General features: G+C 40.2%; 1 long non-coding RNA gene across 7 annotated transcripts in view; it reads right to left on the reverse strand.

The window, feature by feature from the left end:
• Window positions 1-279: 279 nt before the first annotated feature.
• The window catches only part of LOC110361139 (uncharacterized), a 165967-nt gene continuing 153238 nt past the window's right edge, over window positions 280-13008 (reverse strand). For 5 of the 7 annotated variants that reach the window (XR_010474698.1, XR_010474702.1, XR_010474700.1 and 2 more), the window contains 7 exons: window positions 10965-11124; window positions 7480-7726; window positions 6662-6758; window positions 6473-6539; window positions 5448-5497; window positions 4064-4157; window positions 280-2745 (listed from right to left, as the gene is read on the reverse strand). This is a non-coding gene — a long non-coding RNA (uncharacterized LOC110361139). Of the gene's footprint in view, window positions 2746-4063; window positions 4158-5447; window positions 5498-6472; window positions 6540-6661; window positions 6759-7479; window positions 7727-9086; window positions 9222-10964; window positions 11125-13008 lie in introns of those variants that run through there. The other 2 variants (XR_010474703.1, XR_010474704.1) reach the window with 2 other exon arrangements.

A 13008-nucleotide genomic window follows, 5' to 3' on the forward strand; every position in this document is an offset into this window, starting at 1 on the left:
AATATTTGCTGTGCTTGACTCTCCATTCACTTCCAGACGTATAACTCCAGAGTAACTATTGTAAAGCCATGAATTTATACCTTAGATTCAGTTATAAGAGACGGAATAACTGTAGCCTCAAGGTTTAGTCTTTAGTCACATTCACATCCAGTGTATTTGGCTCTTTATATCAATTATTGCATTTCATTAATAGGTATTAATAACCAATTTATACAACACAAGGATGTAAGCAAGTGCACAGACATTAAAAATAGTCATAGAATACAAAAATCCATCTTCTTTCAGCAAGAATATTTCTTTATTTCACAACTGAGATCCTACATGATTTTGCCCAGATTTCTTCTAACAAATCTCTATATTTATATTTCAATATTTGAACATGGCCAAAATCAACTTCCAATTCTAAAAAGCCCATATTGTTATAATGCAAAAGTGCTGAAGGCACTTAAAATAACTCTGTAACTATCATATTTGGAGTATTATGTGTTTAAAAGTGTGAGTGTGATCTCAAGTAACATCTTCTTGCTGGTTTATGAACGTTCTTTTTGTTTTATTGGTGTGTACAGGTGATCGTGATTCTTGTGTGAGTAACCGTCTTTAGCAATTGGACCTTCTGCTTCTTTGCTGTTTGCTAAATGGGTCCTCTGTCAAAATGACTTGCTCAAATTACCAGAATGCTTGCATCCCTCATCTGTATACAGGCTTGAGTAACTGGGAGTCATTACTGGAACTGCTAAAAAGAGGAAACAGCAATGTGGGAATCTATGTCCTGAGGCATACAGTGCTCTGAGAGTCTATTGAAAACAAACAAGTTTAAATAAAACCAACACAACTCACAGGACTGCATGGAGTAGTTACAAATATAGTTTATCCAGCAGACGATAATATTGAGAGACAGGGGCAGACCCAGCAAGTCGTTGAACACAGACCCAAAAGGTGTTGAACTTTAGTAAGAGATATTCCACTCAAAGTGATGGTTCTACCAACTCCAAACCATTAAAGACTTTTTCTGGAGGTAGACAGTGTGCACCAATAACAAAAACTTAGAGATATTGCTCTGAAAGAGACATTGCATCTCATGGGCAATGGTTGCTTTCCAGCAAATAGTATTTTACTCTCAGTAGCTGAAGGCAGTACTTTGACCATGTACATAGGCAGAGTGCTGTGTCAGATCTGCTCTGGAGAAGTCCTCTTTCTTCCAGTGCTTCAGGTTCTTCAGATTCCCTTTGGAGCACATGTGGGGCAGATCACTTGCATTCTCCCATAAGCTTTGCCATGAACACAATTATCAGACTGTGCCTCAAGAAAGCAAGGATTACCATAGGGGTCAATGAAAGCTGTAAGGTCACTTTACCTCTCTTTGCTGGAAGTAGAATTAAGCCCCCTGCCAGAGATGCTCAACTTTTCATTTCAGTGTCCTCAGAGAGAAACAGGGAGTGGGGGGCAGTATGTACTGGAATGTTTATTACCTTGTCCTTGCCAGAAAAGCTGAAGCATAATCTTTCTGGGCACTATTAGTGGTTGAGGTGAACAAAATTTATGGCTCTTAGTCACTTGTTTATTTTGGAAGGGTATCTGAACTCATATATATTGGAATAGAGTCCAGGACACCACTTGTGGCATTTAAATTCCATAATGAATCACACGTTTAGGGTATGATTCAATATCTTAAATTGCATTATCAGATTTGTGACTCATGGTTAGTGACACCAAGTCTGGCAGTGTTCTGAATGATGCCTTCAGGAACAACAACTTCTGATCATTTTTCTTATGGTCATGAGGTCAAGGTGGAACACACTCAGGTCACGGTGCTACGTTATTGCAGTGCAACCAGCGTGTTGCTAAGGAAATGCTGGGTTTCAAATACACTTGCAAAGACCTCTTCTCCCAAATTTCACCAGTGGTTCCAGACCATAGCAAGAATTCAAAATGAAATGCCCTCAAAATATTATGTATATGCTATATTGTATATATATAATTGCAGATAACAGTAAAAATTATTTTAATCCCTCCATCTCCTCTACTTGTTAGCAAACATAGCGGCAAAAAGGCAGCATGGGTTAGAGCTCTCCTACCCTTTGCAGCAGCATCTTGGCCTATAGCCCTCCTTGCTAGCATATCCCTGCATGCTTCAGTGCTGTGTGAGTGGCAGGAACTGCAAGACTGGCCAAACAATAATGCTACAAGTCTGTGCTGCACAGCTTGCCATGACTGTACCAGAGGCCAGGCACTGGGGATCTAGGCTTTCTAACAAAGAAACAAACAAAACCCAAACCGAAACACCCCAAACCAAAAAAACCCAAAACAACCAAACAAAAAAAGACCCCAAACCACAAAAAAACCCACAACTCTCAAATCCTCCAAAATTCCCACTTTTTTAACTGGAATATAAATAAACACAAGAAAACTGGCATTTTAGGCAAGGAGAATAAGGAATAAGTAGTTCTAACTGCAGGTACGCAGAACACACCTTGGAGGAACCTCAGGCTAAGAGGAAGAAAGTGAACTATTTGTAATATAGGCAAATAAAAGTCATCTTTGAGTTACCTTCACAGTCTCCTTGCCAATTTGAGGTAGTATCAAAAGCTGTGCTGAGATCCAACCAACAGCAAACACTCCTTCCCTCGTTCTCGTTGTGTATTTAGTTATCTTTACAACACCAGCCACAGGAATGATTCACAGGTTTCTCTAAGGACTACAGTGAAATTATAAACAATGCTCTAAGTCAGGAATTGTAGAAAATGTCTGTGAAAGAGTATGAAGAGAAAGGAATCATAAACATTTTCATTACATTTTTTTCATTACATTTTTCTACAGATGCCGACAGACACAAAGTCATACAATGCTGCAAGAAAGCCTCTGAGATCTTAAGGTTACAATCTGAGTAACATCATTAAGCAGAAGAGCAAGTGCTTCTAAACCTCCTTCTGTGCCTCCTTCTGTTTCCTGAACTGCCAAAACACTAAAATCTATGAAGAAAGCAACCTACTGAATTTAAAGTTGGTGCCTTGTTTTGAGGGAACACATTCTTAGGACAAACACTCCAAGCTGCGGGAAGCCTAGGGTGACTTGAAGCCTGAAGTGGCTGGTTATGGTGGAAGTTAAATCCTTTCCTCATTGTTGACTCTTGTTAAATACTAAAAGCCACAAAGCTAGTACCTGTAGTAGCAGAGGACATACAGGTTTGGAAACTCACCACTTCATAATCTCTTGTTTCAATAGAAATTCTGTTCTTTCAAGATGCAACAGACCTGGGTCCTGAGCCAACAAAGCACTAAAACACCTCACAGGTGGTAGATCCAGTGTGCTTTCTGATTACTTAGCTGTTAGGTTTTCTCACAAGTATCCTTGTGCTTTTCTTCCATATGGCCAATGTGACTCAATCAACAAAGTCATAATAATATCTCTTTCCAACCCTTCCCTAGCACTCCGTTTTGCCTTCCAGAGATTTGATGGTGGTTAAGCTTGGCGATGCACTAGGGCTGTTGTTATCTGTGCTAATCAAATATTGGCTTGTGCTTTCCATGTGGTGTCCCAGCTCCATGGATCCCTGTGTTATTTCTGAGCTTATAAATGCAGCATGGCCAGAAATCTCACACTATTTTCACAGCCAAGAAAATAATTGTCCAGGAAATGGCCCCCAGGCATGATAGTATAAAACTATGAATGCTCTCATAGTAACATTAACAAATTGAGCAGCCCTGGAAGAGCTGGAGGAGACTGATCAGCATCCTGCAGGATAGATGTATTTGTAGACAAACATGAGCAAATTTTATCTATGCCTCAAGATGGCAGGCAGTAGACCAGGTTGGATATAACAGGTAATTCAGATACACCACTCATTTCTTAGTTTTTTATGTCAGGGACTGTTCTCATTTATCTCCACTGTGTTGTAAACCCCTTACTGATGCTCAGGTGACAGTTTGTGTCTCTTGAGCATGTTGTATTCTTAGTGTAAAAGAAGGAAAATCAGCCTCATAATATCACAAAATGGCTTCCTTAGTCCAGGCTGGCTAAATCTAGTCAAAACCCAAACGAGCCGCACCGTGTGCTCAGTGCTTACTCTGCTGTGAAGTGGTGTTCATTTTTCAGAGGCAGATAGACCAGATGGGGTTGGTGACAGGTTGATGAGGACACACACAGCGGAACCCGTGCATCTGTCAGGAAAGGAATTTGATTTGTACAGACAATCATTTTGGATTTACACAGACCTAAGCCTTTGATTTGGGCTTTTGTCTAGGAACAAGCACTTCAATCATAGTAACTAATTACTATGGGATATCGTGGGCCTAAGATTTTTTTAATTAAAAAAAACCTTTTTGCTATTTACACTGGCAGTAAAGGTGAAAATCTGGAAGTGACAAACTTTTGTTGGAAATTATGTATTCACTGGGACTTTCTTACATCCCAGCTTTGGTACATGGGCTTTTCTATATTCAATTTCCCATTCCCAAAATGATCTCCCAGTCAACCTAATTTCTTCACTTATATCCTCATAACAGAACACACATTTATCTTGTCTGCAGCATAACAGCAATTAAAAAAGCCAACACCCAAACACTGTATGATAAACTCAATACTACCACATCACTGGTAATTTGTTTTAGCTTTTGTTCAGTTTATTCAAAAAAAGAAAATACTCAGACTTGTTTTCCTTTGAGGAGAGATAAAATTAAAAGAGTATTTAAAACCCACACTGTCACTAGACCACTAAAGGGGAGCAAGGATGTTCTCTTGCCTCCACTTGAAGATCAAGTCTCTGACAATGAGGTCAGATGTGGGACTAGCAGTGGTATTTCTCTAATGGCTTTTCCAACACTTCCAGTTGCCACCATTGATAAGCAAACCCACCTTTTCAACATATTTCATTCTGAAGAGCTATGGTTGTCCTGTAGCATTTTATTCACCATCATGCCAGTACTGTGTACACCAGCATTTCCTCTCATTAAGATATACAATATCAAAAAGAAATGCAAAAGAGAGAAGCACAAGAACAGCAAGGGTTTTATTCCTACAGACTTTGCAGTTTTTCTAACCATTGTCCCAACCTGCCCCCAGGGAGCTCCAGGGAACATGATGCATCTATTGCTGTTGCTCTTCTGACCTCCAACACTGATCTGTTGCCCAATAAAATATCTCTCAAAGGACAGCATGGTGTCACAGCTGGTTTAGAACCTGAGAAAATCAACTTTTTGCATAAACAGGCTCCATCTTCCCTTTGTCCTTTAAAAAAATGTAGCCAATGCTATATTTTTATTGTATGATTTGCTGGGCAGTGCCCTCCACTTTGTTCAAAGCACAATACAGAGAGTCATTAACACAAGTGAAAGATGTCATGTAATGTAATATCTTCTGTTCAGCCACCTATAATATATACTTTTGTACTTGACTGAGTAGCTTAGGTAAAGTACAATAATTTATAAAGACTGTAATACAAAAAAACTTACTTTCTTTCATAGCTTCTCTGTTCTTCTCTCTGTCATGGATCTGCTCCCTCCTATTGAAGTGGAAAAGATATGTTAAAATTAATATTCTAAGCTGGGATTTTCAAAGCCGACTATGACAGTGAAGTGTCCAAAAGCAACTGACATTCAATGGGAGCTAAGTCCTTAACCCCTTTGAAAATTCTTAGTCAAAACCCATTAATGCATACTTCAAAGAAATAATATTCACAGTTCTAGGAATCATTTTCCTAACCATTATTCATTCTCATTTCTAACAGGCCTTTCTTCCCTAGATTCTGAACCCCTGTTTGGGTGCAAAAACAAAGTGCTTCCATGTCCTTTGTAATTCAGACCTCAGCTTTAGCTCTGACTCTTTTGAGACACTTGTTTTATATGTAATGATGCACGAAGATGTGTGTCTAAAAGAGACAAAATGGAACTCTTCAATACTGCTTTTCCATCTTTATCCTGTCTCACCAGCCACTATGCTTCTTATAAATGAGCACAGGCATCAATTCATCTAGGTATTTTGACTCCTTACTGTGAAGAGTTAATTAATTTACATGCTGTGTCTCTTGCTTATGGTAGCTACTCATGGTTTGACAAAAATTGATTCACCCCCACCAGTCTAACATCTCACTTTGTCAGCCTTTTGGTCTAAAACACAGTGCTACATTATCTGCAGGCTGTAGCTTATGGCTTGTCATACTTTTTACTTCAGCCATTTATACTAATTTTTCTTCTGCCCCTAGTCATAGAATGAGACTACTTCATTGATTAAATAAATCAGGTACAAAAGATGCAATCTGACCTGAATTTTTGCAATTAGCTATTCAAATAACCCACCAGAAGGTGGGTCTTAATTGTATGTCAAATGGTGCTGTAGCAACAAAACCTTACTAAACATCTGCTACACTATATTGACACCTTGTGGTTGGTTCCTCGTAGTGCAGAGTATTCATCCAGGCTACTGTAAATAAGTGGCTTATAATATAAAACCTGTAGGGCAAATATTTTCAAGTACTCACAGTGCATGAGAGCCTGACAAAGGGTGTCTAGATCAAACCCAATTTTAACTTCTAGTCCGATTCCATTCTGAAATAAAGTATACATGTCCTTCAGTGCTGAACACAGGGCCAAGACCTATGCATTTCCCACTGTAACTACAACTCAGATCTCTGTGGAATTCAGCCTTGAAGTGCGTTCCCTGAGCTTACCTCAGATTGAAACACCTCCAGCTGACATGTTGTACTTCAACTTCCATACTACAGGTAGTGGGATAAAGAAAGAACAGCTTACGTTGCAATGCACCTTCTGCCAAAATAGAATGAGGTTCAAATTATATTTGCAGAAAGAAATGCAAACTTTGAAGTATGCATGTGAAATAACACTCTGGAAAGGTCAAACGGAATGCAGATGTTACGTGCTAGCAGCCTTTTTCACTGTCTACCCGATGAGGAGGAAAAGGCATGATGCAGGAAGCCTGTTTAGAACAGGCAGATGGGCTGTGACATAAACCCAAGACAGCTCATCTGTTCAGTATGTAATCATTGTGTTTGAAATGATTTTCAGACAATCATCCTAAGTAACACATAACTACCATGAATTTACAAAGGAAAGGAACTGCTGAAACATTAATAGAGAGAAGAATGTGAAAAGGATTCAGATAAATCAGTTACAAACAGTGCTCTGGCCAGCAGTCAGTGAATCACTGAGCAACAGTTAGTGCCTTCCCAGGAAGACTGTCTCCACCATATGACCCTGGAAGACAAATAATCAAATAACACTGCTAAACCTCACAAATAAATTACCCTTCCCCAAAGACCATTGAATCTGCTTTGGTTCATTCCCTTGTAAAGCTGGAGGCGCCATGTGTGAGTCAATGGCATCACAAAAAACACTGAAGTTAATGGTTTCAGTGAAGAACAGCACTTGAATCAAGACTTTGGCCTCCTGTGGGCAAATACTGTCCACAAATTAAGGGCTATTTACCTAGTTTTTGGGAAAGAGGCAACGGTGCATCAGGGAGTCTCACCTTTCTCCTGCTGCTTTTCTGCTTAGAATAACAGGAGGAGGCTGCTTGAGGGCCCTGTTGCTGCTCTGGCAGATGAGTCAGTGTGAGCCACCACTGGAAACAGCACTTGCACCAGAAGTTGGGGTGATGCTCTGGTGTCCACGGGGACCTCAGACAGATCTTGGATGTCTTTGGGCGAGAGGCTAAGCTGTGAGGCTGACCGCAGTGTTGACAGGAGATGACTGGGTTGTTAGTGTATCCAGAGGACCTGGCCAGGAGGAGAGCAGAAATAGAGGTTCAGAAGAGGAGACTGTGACTGTGACAGTACCTTCACAGTCCTACACAAATACAACTCTATCCTGCAAGCTCAGCTCCAAGATCAGGCAAAATCAAGGATGTGAAATGGAGAAGGAGGAGCGTGGGAAGATACCTAGACTGACTGGGTCTGCACCCATTTCTATCTCCATCCACAACTCCACAAAGTAGTTAAGAGGTTTAGATAGCTTAAAGGTTGGTTATTAATTTTGTATGTCTGTTTAATTCTATCAATTGAGAAAAAGATGGTCTTTTGACCACATGGGAGTCTATAGTGACACAGCTCCACCAGGACACAGGTAGGATTTGAGTTATGTGAGGCTCTGCCCATAAGAGAGCTTCCAGCAAGGCTAAGATCTGCTGGGTAAAGCCTGCCCCTCACAATGGATCTCAGCCAAGTAACCTCAACTTAATTACAGTTATTAACATAAAACAACCTGCAACACTTTGTTTGTTCCAAGCTTGGTAGAGTTAAATGATGATCCTTTGAAAATAATTACAGTAATCTATTCATTGTTATGGAAGAAGAAATTACTCCAGAAAGAAGTAATTGTTAGATACTTTTGTTCTAAACTGTTCTTTTTTTTTAAAGATTCTTTCAGTGAACAATAATTTACTGACCACAAACAGCAGCTCAATACAATAATAACTGTCCACAACAGTTTCATGCAAGGAGAAGAAACAGTCTTTGAGGAGAAGTATAAAGGCAGGTTGTCCTAAACCTAAATGAAAATGTTGTATCACTACTGATGGAAATAAATTGATTGTGAACTTCTCACACCTCTCCATACATACTTTTTCTCAGTATTCAGAAAAGGAAAAGATGGCTCTACAAAATTATGGAACTTTTCTCTTCTGAGTGAAAGGAGAAGTGGGGTTTAGAGGAAGATGGAAAAGATATGGAAAATGTTCTTAGAAAGTCCAGCGACCTGAAGTACAGCAAAATGAGCTGCAGCTGCCCTCTAAAGCCTATGTGAGGACTCAGTACATCTTGGCAGTAGGACACCTTTCTGCTCTTACACAGATGTGATTGTACAACCAGCTGTAGCACAGCTCAACCCAGAGCTGTGGCCATTCCACGTGCTCTTTGCATTAAGAGAAGCTTTCTGTCTTAGCAAGCTCTTCAATATTCAGAATTCATATTGCAACTTGCACAGCCCTCTTCACCATGGTAAACCATTCCCAACAGCCACTTTGCACAAACACATTGTTTGGAGACTGAGACAAATTCACGAACATACATGTGAGCTGTTCTATGCCTATCACCCTCACTGACAATGAAATTTCCCAGAGAGTTTAATTTTTAAACTTACCAAACCAGAATGACCAAGGAACATGCTCCAGGCTACAAGAAAAGTCTATGGTATAGCAGGGAATCAAAACAGACATCAAGGTAACACTCCAAACAAAACCCAAGTTTCCTTTTTCTTTCTTCCCTTCCTCTCCCAACCTAATAAGAGCCTATGAAATCTCTTCACTCCCTTTTAAATCCCCACCTTCCTGCCCAAACCCCTTGCTGCCTGTCACATATTCCCACATCCTCTCTGCTCTGCTTTTCAGATCAGTACAGGAGTGAGCACAGCGTTTCCCTGGATGACAGCCATCAGCCCAGCTCTCTCTGCTCGGTGGTTTACACAGCACAGCTCTTGCAGTGAATACATACTGACTCATGAAAATGATAACAGATGTGAAAAAATTACAGCTTCACCACCTGTTGCTAGTGTCATGGATTTAATTATCGGCAGACAGTTTGAATTATTTTGAGGTCTGTTACAAAAGAAAGATTTTTTCCCCCTGTGGGAGACCTTGGTTGAGAAACTTGTAGTTCCATAAAGGTAAATAGCTACAGGGGACAACCCTCTGGCTCCTTACAGACTCCTTCTTGCCAGGAATTTCCCCTTGCACCATTCTCTGATATGTTTTATTTACCTAATTGACCTGATGAGTTTATCTCTGCTATATACTTTCAAATTGTGCACAAACTGACCATAATTTCAGCAGCTGCTTTGACCACAATGCTAAAATTTGCCCCTATACTGACCAGTGCTTTTGATACTGTCATTCACACCAAAGCAAGAAGGCAGTAAAACTCAAGCCATACTCACTGAAGGTACTCATTGCAATGGGGAAGATATTTGTGAATACATCCTGTGTGGGCACTTCTTCCTTCCAGATATGGCTTTGTTCAGTAAAATTGTTTTTACACATCTGAAAATTTTTGTATTGGTACTAATAAATGTGATACCATGAATGTAATTGAGCACTAATATATTTGAGCTAGATTTTATCTTCAGTATATACTTCAGGCTTAGAGAGTGGAAATTAATGTTCTTATTTATAGCGTAATGTCCGCTAAGTCGCCACTGAGCTCGAGAGGCTAAACTGAGCTTGTTGGTTAAATATCCATCTAGTAGTATGCAGACAGAGAAGGTAGTGGGCAAGCAGGAAAAGGAAGAATATCTTGTGCTATCCTCTCTGTTCACTGGTGGGAGAGCTTGATCTAAGATCTGAACCTGTTTGTAGAAAATTTTGATAGAGTCCTTAGTTATCTACACCACCTGAAGACATGAGTGTGGGCACTACCCATGGGAAACAGAGTGAAGACCCTTTCCTTGCTTATGGTTAATAAAAAAGAAAAAGGCAAACCCTGTGCCCACCTCTGCTTTCTTCATGGCATAACAAAAATGCTCAAGGAAGCATCTAGTGAGAGCAAAGGACAGCCAACATGAGACGGACAACAGCGGGTACGTTTCTCACACTGTGGAACACCACTGCAAAAATAATTGTCTTGAAATGCCAATATAGATACACTGTTTAAAATATACTTAATTAAGTGAGAACTGTTGGAAGAGCAAACCATGGCAGAAACCTGTGACGCTAGAGATGAGTAAGAAAAACAGGGAACCAGTTAAAAAGCAGCACTAATGACCTTATCTGAGCAAGTGACTAAAGCAGGTGCCACAAGAGTCCCTTTGAATTCAATGGGATAGCGTACATGTTGAACCACAATACATATGCTGTTGAATTGCTTTTGCCAATTAAGAGCTGTGAAAAAGTGAGAAAATAAAGCCAAATAGATGAATAGGAACAGCAGGGCGTAATGTAAAGAAGATGTAGTCTTCCTCCCACTTTTCTCTCACTTTTTCTTTCCAGCCCAAATTTTCTGCAGAGGTCTATTTAATTTTCCTTACCATTGTCAGCTACATTGGAAGGTCATTTGTGCCATCATTATCAGATTATCAGCATTGCCTCATTGACTACAGCATGCAGCTCAGCTTTTGCTAGTCTTTTTCCCAGTAAGCTCTTCCCAGTCACAGTTTTTGTCAGCGCAGGGTCACCATTAGTTGTGATCTGTAGTGTGGAAACAAACAAACAAACAAAAAAATAAAAACAGAAAAGAAAAGAGAGAGAGAAATACAGAAGAAAAAAAAAAAGCTGCTTTAAATTCAGCAGTCTGCTCTTTAGGAAGCTCATCAGTCCTCCTAAAAAGAGGTATCAGGGGTTACTTAGGAATAGAAAGATGGCATCCTGCCTGTCAGATTATTTTCAGGTTATTTCCTAGGTAAGTACAATAATTGCAGGGAAGCATCTTTTGTGGCTGACTGCCACCATGCAACATCTAAGCTAACACCAGGAGGTGTGCTATGCTTTTGCTACTGTACGGCAGGTGTTGGCATCTCTTTTCTGAGGAATTAAAATGCAACAAAATGATTTTTTTTTTAACCTAGTATTACCTTCAGCTATAATTATTTTTTAAATATTATTTTTAATACTGTAAAGATGTATTTATGAATGGTTGCCATCTGTCCAGACATAAAAAATAAATGAAATAAAGGTTTCATTAATGATCAGGAAAAAAATTAACCTCTTTTTATGAAACAAATTTATGTTATTAAAAGTCTAATTCCCCAAAGCATACCATGGTACAAAAATATTATAACGGGAGGACCTGCACATACACTTGATCACGTGTGTGTGTTTATAAAATTTTATAATTAATTTGAAATTGCGTCTGCACATCATTTTGCTCTCACTGTTAACAGCCTGCTTAATTTTATTTATTTTTCCTGCTGATTATCACAGGGAAAGAGCACTGAAGTCCCTTTTACTCTTCAGACCTGCATTTCTTCGTGTGGCCATGCGGTGGCACAGGAGACCAGAAATTGCGGCGAGGGGCAGAGAGCGTGTGGCTGCCAAAGCTGCTGCCCTTCGTCTCCCTCTTTCTCTTCCTCTACGCATAGCTGGCAGGCAGTACGATTCATGGTATGCTTCTCTGTGGCTCCTATATGAATTATTTGCCCCCAGCTGCTCACATTTACTTTGAGCCCTGGCAAGACAGAACTGCTTACGCAGGTGTATTACACCTGTCTGACCTGTGGGACTGGGTGCTTCTGCTCCCGTGTTTTGTGCCAGGTCGGTGGCACATTGCGGCAGGTTTGGGAGGCCTGCCAAGCCTGACACCTGCTCTGGGAAATGGCAGTGATTTATTTCCTTGACTGGATTAGACCCATGTCCTCGGGGACACCACACACATCCTGTACTGTGGAGCCCAGAGTGACGACTACGAGCAGGTGAAGAGCACATTTACCCTCCAGATGGCGATAAATCCGTATTTTTCTGCATTTTTTCCTCTGAATTTGACAGAAAAGCTGTTGTTTCAGTTTCTGGAAAGTAAGAGCTTATGATCTAAAATTTATATGCGAACATTGCATTTCCTTACAGTATTTATTTATAGTGGCAACTATTCAGTGTATATGTGTCTATGTATATACATGTATTTAAAAACATATGTCTTTGTGTATACACATTGATACCCACATCTACTTCTGACTGTAGTCGTGCAGGCTACACGTCTGAGTTCTGCTCTGCTCATGCAGATTGCTTTTGGAAATGAACAAAGAAGTAGTCCTAACGGAAAGGAAAGAAGAGTGATGACAGCGGATTCGTTTCTAATTAATTAATCCATCATTATCAACTCCTAACATTGAAGCAGCTGTGTTCAGTCCCTGCTGATGTCTGATCCAAAGACAACTGCAGTTAGCGTTGCAAGGGAGGACTGATTCAGACCGTGTGGGGATGGTGCTCAGGGGTTTTTGCATTAGGGATTCACTCCCCTGGGTGCATGGGCTGTCCTTCCCTCCCTCCCTTCCCTGCTGTTCTCCATGACAGTTTCTAGCCAGCTCCAAGGCAGGAACCAGGGAGACAAGCTGAAGAGAAATCTAGTTGTGACAACAA

The sequence above is a fragment of the Columba livia genome, chromosome 9 (genome assembly GCF_036013475.1).
Source record: "Columba livia isolate bColLiv1 breed racing homer chromosome 9, bColLiv1.pat.W.v2, whole genome shotgun sequence".
In the NCBI taxonomy this organism is placed as follows: Eukaryota; Metazoa; Chordata; class Aves; order Columbiformes; family Columbidae; genus Columba; species Columba livia.